The sequence below is a fragment of the Hyaena hyaena genome, unplaced genomic scaffold (assembly GCF_003009895.1).
Source record: "Hyaena hyaena isolate Hyena2069 unplaced genomic scaffold, ASM300989v1 scaffold_531, whole genome shotgun sequence".
Lineage (NCBI taxonomy): Eukaryota > Metazoa > Chordata > Mammalia > Carnivora > Hyaenidae > Hyaena > Hyaena hyaena.
This window is the reverse complement of record NW_024081164.1, coordinates 1,031,270-1,053,810: the sequence shown is the minus strand read 5'-3', so window position 1 is coordinate 1,053,810 and position 22,541 is coordinate 1,031,270. Positions and strand designations below refer to the sequence as shown.

At 48.8% G+C, this 22,541-nt stretch overlaps 1 protein-coding gene across 1 annotated transcript in view; it reads left to right on the top strand.

The window, feature by feature from the left end:
- Positions 1–1,082: 1,082 nt before the first annotated feature.
- LOC120247574 (cadherin-23-like) overlaps positions 1,083–22,541 on the top strand; it is a 318,028-nt gene continuing 296,569 nt past the window's right edge. Inside the window, exon 1 of the mRNA XM_039255551.1 lies at positions 1,083–1,120. The gene's annotated coding sequence lies outside the window, so the exon portion shown is untranslated. The remainder of the gene's footprint in view (positions 1,121–22,541) is intronic.

The window sequence follows — 22,541 nt, the reverse complement described above, 5'->3', positions numbered from 1 at the left end:
TGGTCTGCTGTGTAAGTGAGGGTGTTCTGGTGACCTCAAGGCCCTCTTCCAATCTAGGGTCCTTCATCTGTAAGCACCTGGGGGCATTCTGAGCTCGAAGGAGAGAGCCGGCGCCGGTGGGAGCACATGAGCAGCGTGGGCAAAGGCAGCTGGTTGGGCCAAGCCGCCTCAAGCACCAGAGCGGTTCTGGGAGCAGAGAGGGGGCGCTTAAAGCCAACAGATGGCGCAGGCTCACCTAGGCCGTGGGCCGGCTCGCTGGCTCCGGCTTCCCAGGAGCCTTTCCCGGTTCGGCCGGAGGCGCGGAGCCGGCAGGAGGCCCACCAGGCCCCCACCCCCCTGCGCGCCCCTCTCTGGGAGGGCGGACGGCCCTGCGGGGCAAGGCTCCAGCACGCACCTGGGGCCGCTTCCGCGGGCGTCCTCCCTGCCCCTCGGGGGGATTCGTCGAGTTGCTACAGCAGCCAGTGCCATGACATCGGCAGAGGGCAGCTTCGCCAGCACTGAAATATTCATGCCCTGAGCGCCCGGCCGGCCTTCGCGCGGCTCCCGGGGGTCGGAGCGGGGATCCGGCAGGGGCCACGGCGATCCCGGAGCGCAGCCTGGAAGGGGTGGGCGGCGAGGCGCGGCCCGGCAGGCGGGGGCCGGGGAGGAGGGAGCGCGGGAGGGAGCGTCAGGAGGCGGGGTCTGGGTGGCGGGGGCCGAGCGGGGCGGAGGAAGCGAGGGAAAGTTGATCGCAGACTTGAGCGGCGGCGGCGGCTCGGGAAGAGAGGGGCGCGGGCTGCGCGGCGCGATGCTCCGCGAGAAGACGCGTCCGACGGCGGCCGGGCGCTGAGCCGGGCGGGGCGGGGCGGCCCGACCCCGGGCATGGAGCGCGGGGGTGCAAAGCCTCGGGACGTTTGGGGCGCGCCTTGTCCGAGCCCGCGGCGCGCCTGAAGTTGCAGGCGGCCAGCGGCGGGCGGCCGGCCCTAGGGGACGCTGGAGCGGCGGGCGTGCCGAGGGTGAGCCTTCGCGCCGGCGGCGAGACGCGGCGGTGTCCAGCGGCGGAGCAGGCGGCCCGTGGGGGCCGACCCGGCGGAGAGCAGAGCCCGAGGCGCGACGCGGCACTTCTCCGCACACGCACACGGTACCGAGAGCCGCGCACCGCCCCTTCCCTCCCCGCTTCCCTCGCCTTCTCCGCGCCGTTCGCCCGCCACGCGGTGGGAAACTTGGAGCCGTGGGGTCGCGACCGCAGCCGCCGAACCACTTGTTCCCGGCACGGCCATCGCCCGCGGCGAGCGCCCGGGGCCTCCTTCCATCCCCCGCCTCTGGCCCGTGTCCTGCGCCCGCTGGCAGCCCGCGGGCCGACGCGCGCGGCAACTTTGATTCCCAGGAACTCGAATTCCCGCCGGGTTGGCCTGGGGGGGAGGAGGGTTTGGGGGCGACAGGCATTGCACTCCTCACCCGGCTCCTGGACATTAGGTCGCTTTGGTCTCCTCGCCCTAGAGAGGGTCTGGTCTGGGTCCGGGGTGGGGAGAATTTCGGCGGTAAAGAGGGAGTTGGGATCCCGATCCTGTTCCCTTCGCGCTCTGGGTCCCCGTTTGGACAGTGGAATGGGGTGGGGCGCACCGCCACCGCGGGATGGGCAGTGGCGCTGGAGGGAACTACAGTCACGTAGCTCTGCCCTACCCTCGTCGCCTCTCGGTAACCGCGAGAGACCCCAGAGGACCCCCACAACCTTCCCAAACCGATCTGGCTTTGGGAAAACGCACCCCTTTGGGGAGCCGGGAGCCGAGTGCGGCTTGCACTTCGCTTCCCGCGTCAGTCCCCTGGCAGGTCCTCCACCGACGGTGCTGGCTGTCCCTGGAGGCCTGTGCTCGGGATCGCTGCCCCTTACCTCCCCTGCAGGTCAGCCCGGGACGCGCGGAGAGCCTGCGCGTTCTGAGGTGGTGGCGGCATCAGCCAGTGAGCTCGCAGTACCTTGCTTGCCGTGCACCTAGAGTCACTGCCTGTGTGCTCAGAGCGGAGATCCGGTGCCATCGCCGCTGGCTACCGCCCCACTGCGACCCCAGCCCCCCAGCCCTGGTGTTGTCAGTGGCCCACTGGGGACAAATTAGCCTTTCCTGAGTAGTAACACGCCTCTGCCCTTCCTAGTCATTCAGGAAGCAGCTCCTGCCTCTTCAGTGTACTTTGCCCTCTTAGACCAGAGGCATTGACCCTTGCCGTTCAGGCAGTTAGCGAGAGCCCCCACCCCAATTTGAATTTTGAAATAAGCTGAAGGGGCACGTGAGGATTGGGTGTGCCTCTCCGCGGGTGTATTGCATGGAGTCAGACCCTTGCCTGGGTGGGGGTGGGTTTCAAGAGCCAGGGTTGGAGCCAGGTGCGAGGTGCTGATGAGTCAGCCCGTGGTGGGGAGAGCTGGCATGGAGTTAATGTTCGGGTCACGATGCAGGGGTAGGCGCACTGCGGCCAGCACCCACGGGGGTGGGGGACTAGAGGTCGTTCTGGGGGAGGAAGGGCCAGGAGTTGGGGGAGGGCTCAGCTGGGAACAAGAATGCTTGAGGCTGGTTCCCTCCACCGGGCTGGAGATGGTCAGAAAGCAGAGGACCTGTGTGGCAGTGGGTGTGAGTACCCCATGGGGTGGAAAGGTGGCACTGCGGAAGTGATGGGTGTGAGCTGAGTGAGGGAGTGTGAGGCCTGGAGCTGGCATCCTGGCCTTGTCTGGGCTGGGCCCCCATAACATGTCTGTCTTGGCCTTCCCGATCCGCCAACAGCTGGGCTCCTCACATCTGCCTCCTGGGGGCTAGATTTGAGGGTTACGTTGGCCTGGTCCTGTTTGCCTCGCAAACAGCTCTCTCTTCCAACAAGCTACCTTACCTGCAATCTCACCATTTAGGGTTCATTTCTTTGAGCTTAATATTTTAAAGGGCGTCATTCAGAAGTCCTTGCTTTACATGCACATACTTCTGGGAGGCGAAGGCCTGGTGGAGCCTGGCTGTCCCAAGGGTGGCCTGTGGACCTCAGGATCAGGATCACCTGGGGGCTTGGTAGAAAGGCACACTCTTCGGCCCCGCCCCGGACCTCTTGAATCAGAATGTGTATTTGACAAGATTCCTGAGTGATTTGCTCAGTAAAGCTTCAGGAGCCCCGGTCCACAGTATCTTCCAGGGAAATGACCATTTCACAACCTTTTGGTGCAGAAAGAGTGTCATATAGGGCAGCGGATCAGAATGTGAGTTTGAGAATGAGGCTGGAACTTCTTTTCCTGGACAGTCATGCTGGGGTCGGGTAACAGTTCACCGCTGGCGCCTCGGGGCCATCCCCTGCTAATGCCTGGAAGTGTCTGTGTTTTGGGGACCTTTAAACAGATTCAAGTAGCAGCCCAGCTTTCCGCGCAGTCAAAACGTTGCTGCGTATGTGTGTGTGCGCGCTCGTGTGTGTGCATGCTGCATTTGGGTTGGTAGAAAGTGGGCACAGGGCAGGGTTTCTGAAATCCGGATATACTGCTCTGCCCCTAGGAGGTCTGGGGCTGGATATATGCTGTCCCTCAAAGGGAAGGAATTGAGTAACCATGCTCCACTTCATCTGTCCCTCCCAGATGGCAGAGGGCCCCGCTGATCACACCTCTCAGCGGCCCTGGGACTTAGGCAGAAGGAGCTGCATACGTGCTAATCTGGGATAGCCCACGAGGGCGGGGTGCTGACCAGGCTCGACTCTGACCCCTAGCCCGGTCTGCACATTCCACTTTTGCTGCCCGGGGGCCGTGGGAAACCTTGAGCCCCATTTCACGAGGATGATGCCAGGACGGTAGCAAGTTACCCCCTGGTCTTCTGAAGGAATGATGGCGACCCTGAAGCCATCAAGGCTGGCCTGAGCATATAAGATTTGGCAGATTTGGCTCAAAGGCCAGTGGTGTCACAGGTGAAAGGTCATGGCATGTGCCCCAGCCCTGTCAAAAAAGGACTGTTCTTCTCCTAAACTGGCTTCCTTGCCAGGAAGAGAAGTGAAGAGAGAGCCGTGCGGGAGGACACAGGTCAGCATGGGCAGGGGCCTGACCACAGTGACGCAGACATGAGCCGTTCCTTCATCAGTGAGAGTTCAAACACAGCTAGATGAAGAAAAGACTGTTTTTATGAGCCCCCTCAGGTTTTTAAAAGTGTAGAGTTTTAAAATGTAAAGCTGTTTTTAAAAATTGCCTTAATTGCCTTTGAACTCATTGATTTCAAGCAATTACAGTGATTTTTTTCTTAATTCATTTTTTATTTTGAGCCTCGATTAGCGTTTCTCTTGGCACCAGGGCAGTCTTTGTGCAGGTAATCGGTGAGCAAGGTCATTCACGAGTTAGGCTCTGTTGCATGGGAGTATTTAGCTTCCAGGAAGAACAGAGTGCGGATCAGAGAGTTTTTCTGTGCTCCAGGCTTGTGCGCTGACATGCGCGTTACTGACGCTGGTTGGGGATCACCAACCCTGGGGAGTCTTCACAGATTCCTCTGCAGCCCGCACCTGGGCAGGGGTCTGACCCCTCCTCTGGACAGTGAGGGGCGTAGCACAGGGCGTGGGCTGTATCTTAACTCCATCTTGTATCCATAGGGCTAGACTTGGTGCCCATTGACAGAATGGCCTATTGCAGGCGACTGTTTCCGTACCTTTTCTAGCCCAGTTAATAACCGGTCATTAACACGCAGGGCATTTGGTGTGCCTATAACCACTTTTAACTGTCCGTGGTGGTTCCTCTCAACCAACTGGTCAGCTCTGCCTGTCTTGCTGTGTTTGGGCTGCAGGCATACACCCTTGGCGTGGAAGTCTCAAACTCACGTGCCTGCGAGGGCCGGGAGGCACACACGGTACATGGTGCCGCGTGTGAGATGACAGGGAATGGTGGGGACCGTGAGAACAGAAGGGCACAGGCCCCGTACGAAAGGGGCCACTGGAGGCAAAACCTGTCTCGGGGACAGGAGACAGAATCGTGGTCACCCTGGGATGTAATGACGAGGGCACAAGGTGTGCTTCTGGAGTGCTGGAAATTTCCGTATCTCGATCTGCATATCTACAGCAGCAGTGACTAATCATTTGTGCAGGAGAGTCAATTCAGAAAAACTGGAGCATTTATGGGCCATATTTATTTCGGTTCAATATGAAAATAGCTCCATCGAATCCCCTAGGGCAGAAAATACATATTCTTACCACCTTTATTGACCAGAAGGGTGCTGGTGAGGAACTCGGCATATTTAAGAAGGAGCTACACGGAGACCGCTTTCTCGTCTTCCACTGTGAAATTTAATCTGGGTCTGTCACGGGGAAGGGGGCAGGCCTCCGCTGCTCCTTGCTGGTCTCTATATTTGGGCCTCAGCATCTATGCCCTGGAGGGACTATCTCGCATCGGCAGCGAGAGTTCATGTGGCTCAATGTTTTGCCAAGGGGCATGGGAATAGCAGACCTCATCCAGCTGTGTCACTCAGGGTGACTGCAAACCTGTTCCCTTCCTAATTTTTGGAAGGCAGCTTGGCAGCAGGCAGAGCTGGGATCGAACACCAGCGTGGCCACTCTTGAGCTCCGAAGACTTTGTCCGGCATGCAGCCTCGCCCAGGCCTTAGTTGTCTCATCTGTTAAGTGGGAATAATTTCCAGTGCTCCTGTAGGCTTGCTGTCAACGTGAATAAGGAGAAAATGGTACACACGCAAGCCTTTTGTGCAGTGCCTGGCTCACAGGACACATGCAAAATGCAGTAGCTCTCAAGATCATCCCTTTTGTTTTAGTCATGGGTGAGGCACATTGTAGTCTAGGAATTTTGAGAGCTTGATGATTTGGAAGCTCATAAATTGAATTTTGCCCAAAGGTGCGCACGCGTGTGTGTGTCGGTGTGTATGTGTGTGCACGTGTGTGGCTGTGAGTTTTAATTTTAAATTAGTTACTGATGACATTAGAACGGCAGCATTTTTGCATACAAATCTAGATTTCTGGCACCTCTGGCTGGACCTGGCACTGGCGGGTCTGTGTTCCCAACCGGCAGTTCTTGGTTGGGCGCCGAGTTGTAGCCGCTCCTTTTATTTACTTACATTTTTATTTTCAAAATCCTTGGAGGATTACGTGCATACGAGAGAAACAGAGCTGGAGTAGAAGTGGTGAGCTTGTGCGTCCACCTATGTGGCCGCCGTGTGGATGGGACACGTTCCCAGTGCCTCAGTGGGCTCCCGCGTGTCCCTTCCCAGGCAGTGGCACCCACTCCAGAAGTAACCACCTCCGACTGCGCCCTGGTTTCTGTCCCATGTCTGAGTTGTGCCTGAAGGCCTCCTTTTAGACTTAGGTGAGCTCACAGCCTTCAATGTCCTTAGACCCCACCTGCTGTGATATCTCACATTTGATCCCCTCTACTCATTTGCCTTTTAGCTATTTGAGTTTGTGACCTCCATTCCAAGGGCTGGAAGGGTCCTTAGAAATAGCTAGACTCAGGTCGCCTGGGTGGCTCAGTCGGTTAAGCGTCCGACTTCGGCTCAGGTCATGATCTCACAGTTCATGGATTTGAGTCCCGTGTCAGGCTCTGTGCTGACAGCTAGCTCAGAGCCTGGATCCTGCTTCAGATTGTGTGTCTCCCTCTCTCTCTGCCCCTCCCCTGCTCATGCTCTCTCTCTCTCTCAGAAATAAATAAAAAACATTAAAAAAATTTAAAAAAAGAAAAGAAATAGCTAGACTCTCCATGTTACAGGTGGGGAGACTGAGGCCCCAAGCTGGAGAATGGGCTTATTCTAGGCCCTCTCCCTGAGTGAGGTACATCTGGGTGGTGGCTGGTCAGGGGCTGAGCCCTGCCTCTCCTGTCCCAGCATGAGGTGTGGAGGAGGCCAGGGAGGCCTTTATCCCTTGGACCCCAGCAGCCCCGCGCCTGGCTCTGTAATCACAGGCACCCAGAACCTCCTGCAGGCTGATCATGCTATGAGGGAGGGAGTCTCTTGCAGCCCAGGGCTTCCTGGAGATGCATCTTCCCCGAGGCAGTCTGATAGCAGCGGCACCGCTTTTCTCTTTAGAGGCCGTGCTCCATTTGGAGAGGAGCTGAGATGCCATTTGTGACAAGGGCCCCACGTGCCACCTTGATTGTCTCTGTCTCTGACAGAAGGCTGTAATTTGGGAGCCAGTGAAAGTGAGGGAGGGAGGGATGTAGAGGAGAGAGAGAGTGGAAGGAAAGAGAGAGAGAGAGAAAAAAAAAAAAACAACCCGGGGTGATTGGGACCATGTCTGGGTGTCCATTGCATCACTGGTCCCTTCTGCAAGGGATACTGGCTTTTCCTGGCTGCTAATTAGGGAACCTGTGGTGACGGAGCACCGCCCCTTCTACAGAGGCCTGTGGCTTTCTGTTAGAGGACGATCTGTAGGTTGATGCCACTGGGAAACCAGCACGTCCTGGGCAGGGGGCAGAAGGTCCTTCCAAACCTATTGTCCTTCATATTTTAGGGTGTCATGTGCACTAATGGGGAGGCTTCTCGTTCAGCCATTTGGTCGGCCAGTACTGACCAGGCTCTATCCTCTGTCTATCGGAGATTCATGCTAAGAATCTGCACCGGTGCCAGTCAATAGAAACAATGTGAGGGGCCCCTGTGGGGCTCAGTTGGTTGAGCATTTGACTCTTGATTTTGGCTCAGGTCATGATCCCAGGGTCGTGGGATTGACCCCTACCTTGGGCTCTGTGCTGGAGCCTTTTGAGATTCTCCCTGTCCCTCTGCTCTTCTCCCCTGTGTGCTCTCTCTCTCTCTCTCTCCCTCTCTCAAATTAAAAACAAAACAAAACACTGAGAGCCACAAATGCAAACCACAGGTGTGGTTTTAAATTTTCTAATAGCCACTTAAAAGAGTTATAAGAGATAGGTGAAATCACTTTTGATAATTTATTTAGTTTTAACCCAGGACATCTAAAATATTATCATTTCAACATATAATCAATATAACAAGTTATTATTTGTTGTATATTTTACTTTTTTTTTTTTTTTGGTGCCAAGTCTTTGGAATCTGGTATGTATTTTGCATTTTAATACATTTAGTATTAAACCGATTTGTACCCGATTTGGACTGGGTACATTTCAAATGTTCCATGGCTGCCTGTGGCTGGTGGCTCGTGCCCTGAACTGGGAGAGAAAGTCAGGTAGTAAAGACACACCCAAGCTGTTTACAGATGGCCCTGGGTGCTACAGAGAAGACAGGAGGCAATGGACATGCTAAAGGCAGAAAATAGGGTGCTGGGGGAGGCCTCCTGGAGGATGGGAAGATGCGGGCCATCCCCATGGACCTGAGCGCTGGCAGGGCCTGGGAGGGGAGTGGTAGGAGGGAGGGTCCCGGGTGTCCACTGGCAGCCCCCACCATGCCCCACAGCACGCAGGCCACCAGGCTTACTGAGCATGCAACACCATGTCCCTCTCCATGGAAGATCCAAGTGGAGTGGGCCTGGCATGGATACTAATACCTTAGAAAAGCACTTTATCTCGGGAGGGGGGTGTGGATTTGTTCCCCACCCGCCCCATCTTTTCTGTGTACTTTCATGAGAAAGGCAAGGTTAAGTTCATCGGCCCCTTGCTATTTTATGCTGGGGAGTTTTCAGCCCAGTGAGGATGATCATGGAGCATTAAGGGTCACGTCCTCCGGGGAGAGTGGCAGTAGGAGGGCTCAGGTGCCGAGGGGTGGGGGTGATCCGCAGACCTGCAGGCTTGTCTCCTTTCCCGGACTGGGGGTGGATGGGAGGGGAGCTGGGAGGGGACCCTGGGGCCCTGAAGAAGGGCCCGTGGGCAGATTGCTCTGGGGCTGGGGAAATGCAAACCTAACTTGCTGACTTCACCCTGGATTGACTGGGGCTGGGGTGAACATTTGGGTGCCTATGACATCCAGGCGGCTGACATTAAGAGACTGGCTGCCCAGGCCCTGTGGCAAACTGCACATGCCCACCCCGTCTAACGGGGGCGCCACCGCTTCCATTCTCCCCCCTGCTTGTTAAGCTGGATGGCAGGCCAAGCATGGCCGCACCCTGACTCTAAAATTATCTAGAAGTGCAGATTTTAAAGAATGCAAAATTTTGGTATTTTAAATGTTAGCAACGAATTCAAATGTTTAAAAACACCATGAGGCCATTCATTCATTTATCAAATACTTACTGAGCCTTTACTGTGTGGCAGGCACCATTCTAGGCCCCTGCGCCCAATCAGTGGCCCCTGCCCTTGTTGGGATGTATCTTCTAGGGAAAACCCTTGAGCCAACTGCATGGGGCCTATGGATGACCAGTTTATTGTGACCTCTGTCATAGTCTTCCAGAGTGTTAGGACTGGAAATAATAACAGGAAACACGTCCTAAGTGTGTACGTGTGCCGGGCGCTGGTCTCAGCGCTTCACACAAAATTCCTCATTTAGTCCCGGCCACGGCCTCGTGAGATAGGGATCACTGTTACTCATACTTTACAGATGGGAGACCCGGGGCACAGAGAGGTTAAGCAGTTCACCCAAAGTCACACAGCTAGCAGACGATGGTGGAATTCAAGCCAGGCAGTCAGATTCCCTAATCATCAGTCTGTTCTTCACCCTGCACTACGCTTGGAGAGATCAGAGCCAAATCCCTGATTATACAGACGGACCCTGAACTCAGAAAGGACAGGTGACCTGCCTCGGGTCCGCACAGAGGCAGTGACGGGGCTGGACTCTGAGTCTAGTCCATCATGTGTGTTCAGCACTGTCTGGACTTCACCTGTGACTGACCCTGGTTTGGGGTGGGACATTCAGTGCCTGCAGCACCCAGGCATATAGGAGAGTGAGGCTGGGTGGTGATTTAAACGACCATGGGTGTGAACAACAGGACTTCTTCCCAGCTCAGGTCATCTGCCCTGACGGTGTCACCCCCGTTGCAGAGGGTCATGTCTTCAGTGGTGTCTGTACTTGCCTGGACCTGGGGACCCGAGCCGGACCCCCAGCTCTTCCTACCTGTAGAGCCTGGGGGTCAAATGCAAGGACTTCTGGGATTGAATCCCAGCCCACACTTCCCCTCTGCTCTCCGCCTGGCCGGCGACCAGCTACCCACCGTGTTTCTGGCCAAGTGTCAGCCCTGAAGTGACCTGGGCTTGGACGCTGGGTCCCTGTCTGAGTCACCTCGCTGGGACACCACGGGTTTACCTTGTAGGTTTCCCATGTTGGTGGTGCATGGGAACCGTGAAGCAAGAAGTCCCCAACAAGCGTGTGAGGGCCGCAGTTATGGTCCTTGTGTTAACTCACGTGCTCTAGTTCTCCGAGCCACGGTTTACTTACCTGCGAAGTCGGGGGAGCATCCTTCTGGCCGGTCCATTGGACACAGGCAGTAGGGGCTCCCGTGGGATGCATGAAAGTGCTTGCCGAAATGTATTGTGATACGGAGCAACTGTGATCAGTCAATATTTATTAGTTATCACTATGTATGAATGACTTAAACGATGTGGGATTTACGAGACATATGCAGACAGATATGTAAATAACATGAAAGTCTCTAAACCCAACAGGGGTGTCTCCGCATGGCTTGCTGACTTGTGCCCACTCTATCAATTTGATACCCATCTTTTGGGGAGAGTGTACAAGTCAGCAAATATTTATTTTTATTTAAAAAAATTTTTAAAATATTTATTTATTTTTTTTTTGAGAGAGAGAGACATAGCATGAGCCAGGGAGGGGCAGAGAGAGAGAGGGAGACATAGAATCTGAAACAGGCTCCAGGCTCTGAGCTATCAGCACAGAGTCTGATGCAGGGCTCGAACTTGCAAACTGGGAGATTGTGACCTGAGCCGAAGTCGGATGCTTAACCGACTGAACCACCCAGGTGCCCCATGTCGGCAAATATTTATTAAGCACCTGTTTGCAGGACAGCTACACTGCAGGGTACACTAAAGTACGGAAATAGACAAGACATGGCCCTTACTTCCTGTGGGCTCTCATGATTCTGTGTGTGTGTGTGTGTGTGTGTGTGTGTGTGTGTGTGTCAGTGTGACAGAGAGGAGGGTGACCTGGAGCTCCCTTTTGAAATGTTAGCATCTCAAGCCTACCTCAGCCAAGGTGTTCCTTCTTTGCTCTTCCTCGCCGACCCCAAAGCCCTCCTTCCTGGAAGTGCAGGTTGACACCTGGGCATGGGGAGGGGGATGGCTGCATCCTAAGTAGGGGGTGGGAAGGGCAAGGGGTGTAAAGAGTGGGGATTGCCGCAGGCTAGGCCTGCCAGGCTGCTTGACCTGCCAAGCCGAGCCTGAGGGCTGTTGGAAATTGGAGCTCAGGCCGGAAGAAGGGAGCCCATGAATAATACAGCGGGAGGGAGGCTGTTAACTAGGTGACCTGGTTGCACCTGCATGTTTCACAGCTTCCTCGGGATTCGGGATTTGCCGCGGAGGGCCTGTCTGGCAGGCGAGGGCAGAGGGGACTGGGAACGGCCATGTGGAGACACAGCTTCTCTGTTTTCCTTTCATCTCTCCTGCTTAGAAGATCTTTGCACTAACAGCTCGCTCTCATTCTGACTTTGACCCACATGGCCTTGGCTGTGCGTGTGCACGTGTACTCACAAACAGGTGCGGTGCAGTGGGCACACCTGGCCGGTCGATCCTCAGCAATGGCCGAATGTAAGGGTGTTCCTTCTCTTGTGCCCTGCCCCCGGCCTGATTTCCAGGGCTGTTTGCCGAACTGGGTGCCAGGCCTGTCCTGGTCTCTGGCACAGATGTGCCATGTCACCTGTGCCAGGGTGGCCCCCTGTCTGGGCTGCTTCTGGTTGCCATGGACATAGGACTGTTTTTGTCTCCCCAGGCTTTGGCCTCTGACGAGGCAGGACTGTTTGATGTAAGTCGGGAGTGGGTAACTCTGACTTTCTCTTCGAGGCTGTGGGGTCTGTCATTTTAAGTGGAGCCTGACTACAGCCCCCCCAGACCTGGCCCCAAGGAGCTTCTGTACCCGCATACCCCCCAGGAAAGCAAAGAAAGTCTCTGGCAGAGATGAGGACCTCCTCCAGGCAGAGCAAAGGGCATGTGCTTAAGCTGCAGCAGGACAGCTTACAGGCAGGTTCGAGAAAAAACTTGTTACAGGATGTGTCAGGTGAGGGGTGGAGAGCCCGAGATACTCGAATTCATTCCCAGAGGAGGCTGGCTTTGCCTTACAAGGAGCTGTTTCCAGACCCCTAGCCTTGGGGGGCGGGCGGCCAGCAGAGGGCCCCTGGTCAGTGCCTGGGAGGGGAACAGGGGCCCCCATCCTGCACCTTCTCTTTGTCCTGAGTGCGGTCAGCGGGGGGCCTGACCTCTGAGAAGGTCCCAGGCTCTCCTCTACAGGATAGGGAAGGAACTTGCCCCCGTACCCAGGCTTCCCCAGACTTAGGAGCCCAGGCCCACGGCCGGGCCTGCCCGCTGTGCTTTAGTTTAGAACTGGGAGGGCCTTCAAGGTGGTACACACCTCATTTCTGCCCACAGACACAGACGCATTTGCCAGCCTGGAAGAGTTAGGGAGCCATCTCTTCATTTGTGCTTGGTCTGGGCGGTGTCGCTGGGGCACCAGGCACCAGGCCTCATCGGTGGGCTCACGGCTGGAACAAAGAGCGTGTTTCTGAGCCAAACTACCCAGGTTTGAATCCTCTCTCTTTCAATTACTAGCTGTGTGGCCTTAGGCAACTTAATAAATCATTCTTTTCTTTGGTTTTCTCATCTGGAAAATCAGGAGAACGGCAGTACCCACTTCACAGGGTTATTGGAAAGACTAAATGAGTTGCTGCCTGTAAATGGGTTAGAAAAAGTGCCTGCCATCTAGTAAATGCTCAGCAAATGCTATTATTATGTATCATTCTCAGCTCCTGCATTCTGGAGGTCTGCAGCCTTGCGGGCTGCCTGGGGGGTGCCAGGAAAAACTATTATACCTATGAGAAAGGATGTGCAGGTGCAAAGGCGGTTGGGGGAAGGGATTGGCAGTCTTGGGAGGCTTCGTGGAGGAAGAGGCCACCTTGCCCAGAGGCTGTGGCTTCTCTCTGTGCCCGCTGGCACTTTGCTCCCATGGGAGGCAAGCAAAAAAGAGAGGCAAGGCACTGTAGCACTGACGGTGCTTATCCACCTGGGGCTTTTTTCCGCCAACTTTTTAATTGAAGTGTAACATACAGAGAAGTATCCAAATCATACAGCTTGAATGATGACAGTGGCCACTCTCATGAAACTGCTGCCCAAACCGAGAAAAAACAAAAACAAAAACCAGAAGTCATGTCCCTGTCATTAGTCCCCAAAGGTAACTCTGAGTCTAACTTCTAATATTATACATTCGTTTCCTCTCTTTTAAACTTTATAAAATTTAATCATGCGGTCTGTTCTCTTTGTGATGTTTTTTTTTTTCTCTTATTCAGCTTATTTGCGAGCTTAATCCTATAGTGTAGGGTCACATTCTTTCATGCACATCACTGTACAGTATCCATTGTGTGAAAAGTCCGCAGTTTACCCATTCTACTGTTGAGGGACAATTGGGTGGCTTCCAGTTTTTGGCTGGAAAGGGTGTTATGCTTGTTATGTGTCTTTTGGAATCCATATGTGTTTATGCAGATTTTGTTGGGCACATTTGACTGTCCTTGTTACAATACAGACTTTACAGTGTAATTACTATAGCTTTGTATGCACAATCTTGATATCTGGTAGTATAAACCCCCAGCTTTGTTCTTCAACATTTTTGTTTACTTTGGTTCTTTGCATTTCTATATAAATTTCAGAATTGGCTTTTGAGGGGTGCCTGGGTGGGTCAGTTGGTTAAGCATCCCAACTTTGTCTCATAGCTCATGGGTTCAATCCCCACATCAAGCTCTGTTGCGCTGTTAGCTCAGAGCCTGGAGCCTGCTTGGGATTCTGTGTCTCCCTCCCTTCCTGCCTTTCCCCTGCTCGTGTCATTCTCTCTCTCTCTCCAAAATAAATAAACATTTAAAAAAAAATTAGAATTGACTTTTGAAATACCACAAGATCCCTGCTGAGATTTGATTGAGACTGGATCAAAAATACGTAGGTCAATTTGAGGAAGCTTGACATTTTTACAATATTAAGTTTTCTGATCCAGGAATAAGATAAGCTCTTCCCTTTGCCTCGGTCTTGGCAAACTTCTTTTAAGAATGCATTTTATTTGTCTGTGTAGGGGTCTCTTCTTTTATGAGATTGATTTCTATGTGTGTTATGTTTTTGTATTATAATAAATGATATTTAAATACTTTTCATTTCTAGGGGTTTGTTTCTGGCATATAGAAGTACAATTGATTTTTAAACTATTTACTTGTATCCAACAACCCTTGTTAAATTTACTTATTAAGTCTTAGTATTTATAGAATTTATTTTTTAACATACACAATCACGTTTCCCATAAATAACAACTTTTTGTCTTTCTTTGCAATATATTTTTTTTCTTGCCTTATTGCAATGGCTAGGATTGTCAGCATAATATTGAATAGAAGGGGTGATAGTGGGCATGTTTATTTTGATTCTGGCATTGAGGAGAAAGTTTTTAGTATTTCACCATTAAGAATGATGTTTGTTGTAGGGTTTTTTTTTTTTTTTTTTTATAAATTTCATGTATCACATTAGGGAAATTTTCTTCTCTTCCTCCCCCCCCCCCCAATTGTGGTAAAATATTCTTAACACAGTGTTTACCATTTAAATTATTTTCAGTGTATAGTTCAGTGGTATCAAGTATCTTCACAGTGTTGTGCAAACCTCACCACTATCAATTTCCAAACTTTTCATCATCCCAAACAGCTCTGTAAATGCTGTACCTTTTAAATAATAACTCTCCATTCCCTCTCCCCTACCACCCTATTCCCTGGTAACCTCTAATCTATTTTCTTCCTCTATGAATTTGTATCATATGAGTAGAATCGTACAATATTTGTCTTTTTGTGCCTGGCTTATTTCACTTAACATAATGTTTTCAGAGTTTATTCGTGTTTTAACATTTGTCAAAATTTCATTTGTTAAGGCTAAATGTTATCCATTTGTATGTATATATAGACCGCACTTTGTTTGCCCTTTGTTTATCCATTCATTGGCTGAAAGATATTTGGACTGTTTCTACCTCTGGTTACTGCATACAATGTTGCTGGTAACACTGGTGTACAAGTATCTGTTTGAGTTGCTACCGTCAGTTCTTTTGAGTATATCGAAGAGTGAAATTCCTGGAACATATGGTAATTCTACGTTTAATTTGTTTTTAGTTTTTTTTTTTTTATTTTATTTTAGAGAGACAGGGAAAGAGAGCGAGTGCACATGTGAGGTAGAGAGAGGGGGAAGCAGAGAATTGCAAGCATTCAGACTCATGAACTGAGAGATCATGACCTGAGCCAGAATCAAGAGTTGAATGCTTAACTGACTGAGCCACCCAGGCACCCCAGGTTTTGAGTTAATTTATATATATATATATATATATATAAGGTAAGAGTCCAACTTGATTCTTCTGCATGTGGATGTCCAGTTTTCCCTGCATCCCTTGTTAAAAAGACTGTCCTTTCCCCATTGAAGAATCTGATACCCGTGTCAAAAATACATTAACTATGGGTGCAGTGGCTTATTGCTGGGCTCTCGGTTCTGTTCCCGTAGTCCTGTCCTTACATCGGGGTCACACTGTTTTGATTACTGTAGCTTTGTAGCAAGTTTCAAAACCAGAAGTGTAAGGACTCCAACTTTGTTCTTCTTTTTCAAGATTGTTTTTGTTATTGGGGGATCCTTTGAGATTCCATATAAGTCTCAGGATGAGTTTTTCTACTTCTGCAAAAAATAACCCAGTGGGACTTTGACTGCATTACATGCATAGAATGCTTTGGGTGGTATTACGTCTCAGCAATATTCGGTTCTCACAATCTGTAAACATGGGATGTCTTCCACTCCCTTATGTCTTTTTTTCCGTCTTGCAGCAATATTTTGTAGTTTTCAGCGTACAAGTCATTTGCGCCCTAGGTTAAATTTATTCTCAACTATTTCATTCTTTTCGATGCTTTTGTAAATGGAATTGTTCTCTTAAATTTCTCGTCAGGTTCTTTATTGCTAGCGTATAGAAATGCAACTGGCTCTGCATGTTGACTTTGTCTCTTGCAACTTTGCTGAATATATTCATTACCTCTAACGGCATTTTAATGGAACCCTTGGAATTTTCTACATAAAGAGCTTGTCATCTGTGAATGGAGATCATTTTGGAGTTGGAAATTTCTTGCCTAATTACTCTGACTAGAACTTTTAATACTGTGTTGAATGGAAGTGGTAATGGCAGGCACCCTTGATTTGGTCCTGCTAAGTCTTTTTGCTTCACGTTTTATCATAAATGTGTGTGGAATTTTGTCACATCCATTTTTGCATCTATTGTAACGAACATACAAGTTTTCTTTTTTCTATTGTGGCGAATTACACTGATTGGCTTTCTCAAGTTAACCGATCTTGCATTCCTGGACTAAATCTAACTTTGTCATGCTATATTATTCTTTTCATAATCCTTTGGCTGCTAGTAGGGTGGCTACAGCAGCACTCTTTGACTATATTTTGCATGGTATATGTGAATTATTAATAATCTGTTTAAGATGTTTTTAAATCTGTGTTCATGAAGGAGATAACCTGTGATCTTACTGTCTTACGATATTCTTGTCAGATTATATCTTGAAGTTATGCTGGCCTCGTGATAGAAACTGGAAACTGTTACCTCTTTTTCTGTTTCTCTGCAGGAGCTGGGATAAGATTTGTGTGTGTCTTTGTTTGTTTGTTTGTTTGTTTTAACTTAAATGTCTTAGAAAAATTCAGTAGAGGAGCCTTGTGAACCTAGATTTCTTAGTGGGCAGGTTTTTGATTACAGTTTCTACTTCTTTAGTAGAAATAGGATTACTTATATTTCTATGTTTTTGGGTGTCAGTTTTGGTAAGTTGTATTTTTTGAGGACTTTATCCATTTTATTAATTTTCTAATGAATTGAATAACCTTTGTATTCTCTGTGCAATCTATAGTGATTCTTTCTTTTTCATTCATGATATCAGTGATCTGTGCCTTCTCTCTCATTTTCTTCAGTGTCTTGCTGATTGCTGGATTTATCAATTTTATTAGTCTTTTCAGAGAACTACTTTGGTTTTTACTGATTTTTGCCAATTTAATTTTTTTATTTCATTACTTTCTAGTCTTTTTAAAACTTTTTTCATTCCCTTCTACTTCCTTTGGGTTTAATTTACGTTGTAAACATTTTTTTGAGTTAGGTACATTGATGATTGCTTTTAAGAGTTTCTTCTTTTCTAAAATCTGAATTTAAGGGTATATGCTTTCCTCTAAGCACAAAATCTGTCACATTTTCATTACTGTAGGGTTCAAAACATTTTCTGATTTCTGTTGTAGTTTCTTCTTTGATTTATGGGTGTTCTTCTGTTCTGTTTACAAGTGCATTGCTTCATTTCCAAACATTTGGGGATTTCCTCACTTATTTTCATCGTTGTTTTTGAGTTACAGTCAGATTGTACTCAATCAGATAACATACTTTTAATTATTTCATTTCTCTGAAACATTTAGAAAGTTCCTTTGTGGCCCACCATGGTGGATTCTGGTAAGTTTTGCATTGCCTTACCAAAAGAATGTTTATTCTGTTATTACATGCAGTGTTTAATTTGGTCTGTGAGGTCAGATATGTAAATCATGTTGTTTAGATGTTGATGTCCTTCTTAATTTGTTGTCGTCGTCTTCATCTTCTTCTCCTCTCCTTCTCCTTCTTCATCATCAGTTTCTGAGAATGATGCCTGGAAGTCCTCCAGTGTGATTGTGGGTTTGTCTGTTTCTCTTTCTGGTTTTGTCCATTTTTGTTTTCTAGATTTTGAAGCTGTATTAGCAGGCAAGTAGAAATTTAGAATTTGGTTATCTCCCTACTTTCCTTATCTCCAGCTGATTTCCTGGTGGATTTACCCTCTGATCCTGTCGAAATGTCTGTCTTTGAAATATCTGTCCTCATTTCTCATAAGCTCTGGTAGCTTCTTCCTTGAAGTGTATGTTGCCTGCTGTTTGAGGAGCTCTGCCAGCTCTCTTTTGCTTGGATTTTGTGTGACGTAACTTTTGTTTTATCCTTTTGCTTTTGGTGTTTTATGTGTCCTTATATTCAAGGTGTGTAATTTGTAAACATAATGCGGTACTTAAAAATCCAGCCTGATTATCTTTGTCTTTTGATTTGTACATTTCATTTGTTGTTGAAGTAATTACTGGTATATTTTGGTTATGGCTATTATCTTCATCGTTGTTTTCTAAAAACTTTTTTTAATATTTACTTTGGAGGGGGGAGAGAGAGAGAGGGTAGGTGGGGAAAGGGACAGAAAGAGAGGGAGACACAGAATCCGAAGCAGGCTCCAGTCTCTGAGCTGTCGGCACAGAGCCCGACATGGGGCTCAAACCCACAAACCACGAGATGATGACCTGAGCTGAAGTCAGACACTTAACTGACCAAGTCTCCCAGGCGCCCCTCTTCATAGTTGTTTCGTATTTCCCACCTATTTATCTGCACCCCTTTACTACTTTATTGTCTTCTTTCGGATTCCTTGGGTATTTTTTACTATTCCTTTTTCCCCTCTATTGTGTATACAGTTTCTTTACCCTTCATGCAGCGGCTACTCTGGAGACTATAGTCGGTATCCTGAACTTCGAGGAGTGTTTTCTTTACTAACTCTCAGACAGTGCTAGTCTTTAGAACACTTTTAACTCCATTTACTCCCCTTCTGCCTCTTCTGTTAATGCTGTTGTAAGTTTTAATCGTGCGTATATTTTACATTCCATAAGACATTATTATTTTTCCCCTTTTCGTCAATATTCATTTGCTTACATATTTAGCCTTTTTGATGTTCATTATTCTTCACCGTATTTCCTGTTTTCCTTGGGAATAATTTTCCTGTCACCTTGCAGATCGCTCCTATTAGTGCAAATATGTCATTTAATTTTCTGTTTTTGTGTGTCTGGAAATGTATTTATTACACCGTCACTTTAGGAGGATGTTTTTATTGAATATAAAATGTTCTTGTCACACTTTATTTTTTAAAAAATACCCTGGATATTAAAATAATCTCAGGTGAGATTATCCATCTTGTCAACTATTTTCTTGATTATACCAATCCCTATTTTTATGTATTTTGAGAGAGCATGAGTGGGGGACAGGCAGAGAGAAAGGGAGAGAGAGGCGTAGGGGAGAGTGAATCCTAAGCAGGCTCCGCATTGTCGATGCAGAGCCTGACGTGGGGCTCGATCCCACGGACAGCGAGATCATGACCAGAGCCAAAATCAAGAATTGGCTGCTTAACCAACTGAGCCACCTGGGCGCCCCTCTTGTCACACTTTACTTTTTGAAAGATTTATTTTTGAGACAGACAGAGCACATCTGAAGTCGGATGCTTAACCGACTGAGCCACCCAGGTGCCCCTGGAATGACGTCTTTAAAGACAAGAGGGGTGGGCGCCTGGGTGGCTCAGTTGGTTAAGCGTCCAACTTCGGCTCAGGTCATGATCTCACAGTCCGTGGCTTTGAGCCCTGTGTCGGGCTTTGTGCTGACAGCTCAGAGCCTGGAGCCTGCTTCGGATTCTGTGTCTCTCTCTCTGACTCTCCCCCACTCACGCTCTGTCTTTCTCTCAAAACTAAATAAACATTAAAAAAAAAAGTATGTCATTCCATTCCTTGTTTTCTGGCTTCTATAGTTTTTTTTTGAAAAGTCAGGTGTAAGTTTTATTAACACCTTTGAAGTTATTGTTTCTTCTTTCTGACGTTAAAAATTTTTTTCGCCTTTTGTTCTCAACAGTTTTACTTCATTTTTGTCCTGTTTTGTATTCATGGCATTTACCATGCTACCATCTGTACCTTGATGTTTTTAATCAATTTCAGAAATTCTTAGCCAATATCACTTCAACTATCACTTCTGCCCACTCTCTCTTTCTGTTTGGCACTTCAATTAATACATGTACTAGACATTTTTACTCTACCCCACATATCACATAAGCTATTTTAAAAATCAATTTTTTCTGTGTATTTTTCTCTCTGTGCTTTATTCTCGTTATTTTCTGCTGGACTATTTTCAGTTCCCTTGTCTTCTTTTCAGCTGTGTCTAATTCACTGTCAAACCCATCTGTTAAGACCTCGATTTCCATTGTATTAAGCATTTTTGGAATTTTTAATTTATTTTGTAGATTTGAATTCTCAGGTGAGATTATCCACCCTGTCAACTATTTTCTTGATTATACCAAGCCCTATTTTTATTTATTTTTATATTTTTGAGAGCGAGAGTGTATGTGTTTGTGCACACACAAGTGGGTGGAGGGGCAGAGACAGGGAGAGAGAGAATCTTAAGCAGGCTCCACCTTTGGCACGGAGCTCCAGATGAGGCTCGACCTCACGACCGTGGGATCATGACCTGAGCTGAAATCAAGAGTTGGATGCTTAACCACCCGAGGCACCCAGGTACTCCACTAATCCCTATTTTTAAAGGCCATATTTGGTAACTCCAGCATCTGGGTTACCGATGGACTTGCTTGTATTCTCTGTTTTTTCTCTTAGTCCTATCTATGGCATGGTTGGTAATTTTTATATGCACGTCAGTCATTTTGTATGACAGCCTGTAGAGGCTCTAGATGCTGCTGCTTTATGTCAGCGAGGATTCACCTTACCATCTGGCAGGAAGCACAGAAACCAGTCGACGTCATGTGGTCAGGGACTGGGCGGGCTCGGGGCTGAGGTCCAGTCTTTATAATGCCTGATTTACCTTTGGTTCATCTTCTGGATGCAACTTCTGGAGCAATCCCCCAGGGGTCTGATAACTGAAGCCACTCCTCCCGTTAGCCCTACACTCCATTTCTTTTCTCCTTAATAACACGAATCAGCTAAAAACTCTGTTCTACCGTTCAGCTGCGCTCTGCTTAGTTCTTTAGCCGCTCTCCAAAGCTTATGAGATGGCAAACACCTTGAGGGGAAAATTGGTGTCGATCGCTGAATTCACTTCCCTGTGCCTCCCTTCTCTCTGGGATTTTGGATCCTTGAGTGTGCTGGCTGCCTTTTTTGCCTCAAATTCCAGTTTTTATTTCCCCAGGCTCACGGGATGGCCAAAATTCTGCTGGCTTTCCCACTCTCATTCCTTGCCAAAGCCCTGAGTGGAAAAGCGGCTCCTAGAATGTTGGACTGATCTCTGAGAGCTTCCTTTTTTTCTGGAAGTTTGTACTGAAGGTTTCTGTCTGCCCTGACTCCTCTTTAGTGCTTTCAAGCTGACATTTTTTTGGTCCAGATTTTCTAGTCTCATTGAGATCCTCGGTCTGCTCCAAGTTACTGCATTGCGACACAAGGTGCAACAGTACCCCATTGGGATTTGAATCTCAGTTCCCTTATTTACGGGCTGAGCGACCTTGGGTTCGTGACTTCCTCTTTTAGTCTCAATCTTGTCATCTGTGAAATGGGTATAATAACCATTGCATCTTTTTTATCAGATTGTCGTGAGAACTGAATAATAAACACAGTGCTTGACCAGATAGTATATGCTCAATAAATGATAGCTCTCCCCGTCACCATCACCATCTTTGACCTTATGGTTGTTGAACTATGAAGTGAGTAAAAACTCCGGCAAGGTGTCATAGGGTGTCTTTCGGGTGACTTGAGAGGACTGAGGGTCAGCATTCTTCTGTGCCCCCCCCCGCCCCATCCCCCTGCCCTGCAGTCACGAGCACATTCTCCTCCACTTCCTTGCCTTCCCCCTGAAGTATCAAAGGGAGCACAGCTATCTTCCTAGTGGGGCTGGCTCTCACGCTGCTCATGCTGCTGAAATTGGCTCTCTGCAGAATGCAGTGAACTTGAGGGAGGATGGAAATGAGGAGGCGTCCCCTCTGCCTCCACCCCACCCCTGCTCCGTGTCACCCTCAGCCCGTTAGGGTGTCCAGCCCCGTGCTGGCTGATAGGGGAAGGACACTGGAGACTGACTGCTCCCAGGCTCTTTAAGACGGACATGCAGAGACATCTTCCCCAGGGAAAGCCCCTGACTCACAGGAAAAGAGCACTGGAGGCCACCCAGATGTGAAAAGCTGCTTGAAGTTTTGTGTGGTTTTAATTCTCCTAATTTCCCCCTGATATTCTATCATGAACATTTTTTTAATGTTTAAAAATTAAAAAAATTTTTTTATTTATTTTTGAGAGAGAGAGAGTGAGTCGGGGAGGGACAGAGTGGAAGAGAGAGACACAAAATCTGAAGCAGGCTCCAGGTTCTGAGCTGTCAGCATAGAGCCCGACGCGGGGCTCGAACACATGAACCGTGAGATCATGACCTGAGCCAAAGTTGGACACAAAACCGGCTGAGCCACCCAGGCACCCCTATTATGAACATTTTCTTATAATTTTAAAAAAATGTTTAGTTTTTATAGAGTGCGAGTAGAGAGGGGCAGAGTGAGAAGGAGACACAAAATCTGAAGTAGGCTCCAGGCTCTGAGCTGTCAGCACAGAGCCCGACGCGGGGCTTGAATCCATGAACCTGAGCTGAAGTCAGACGCCCAACCAACTGAGCCACCCAGGCGCCCTTATCAGGAACATTTTCAAACATGCAGAAAAGTTGAAAGACTTGTACAGGGAACACCCATACACCTAC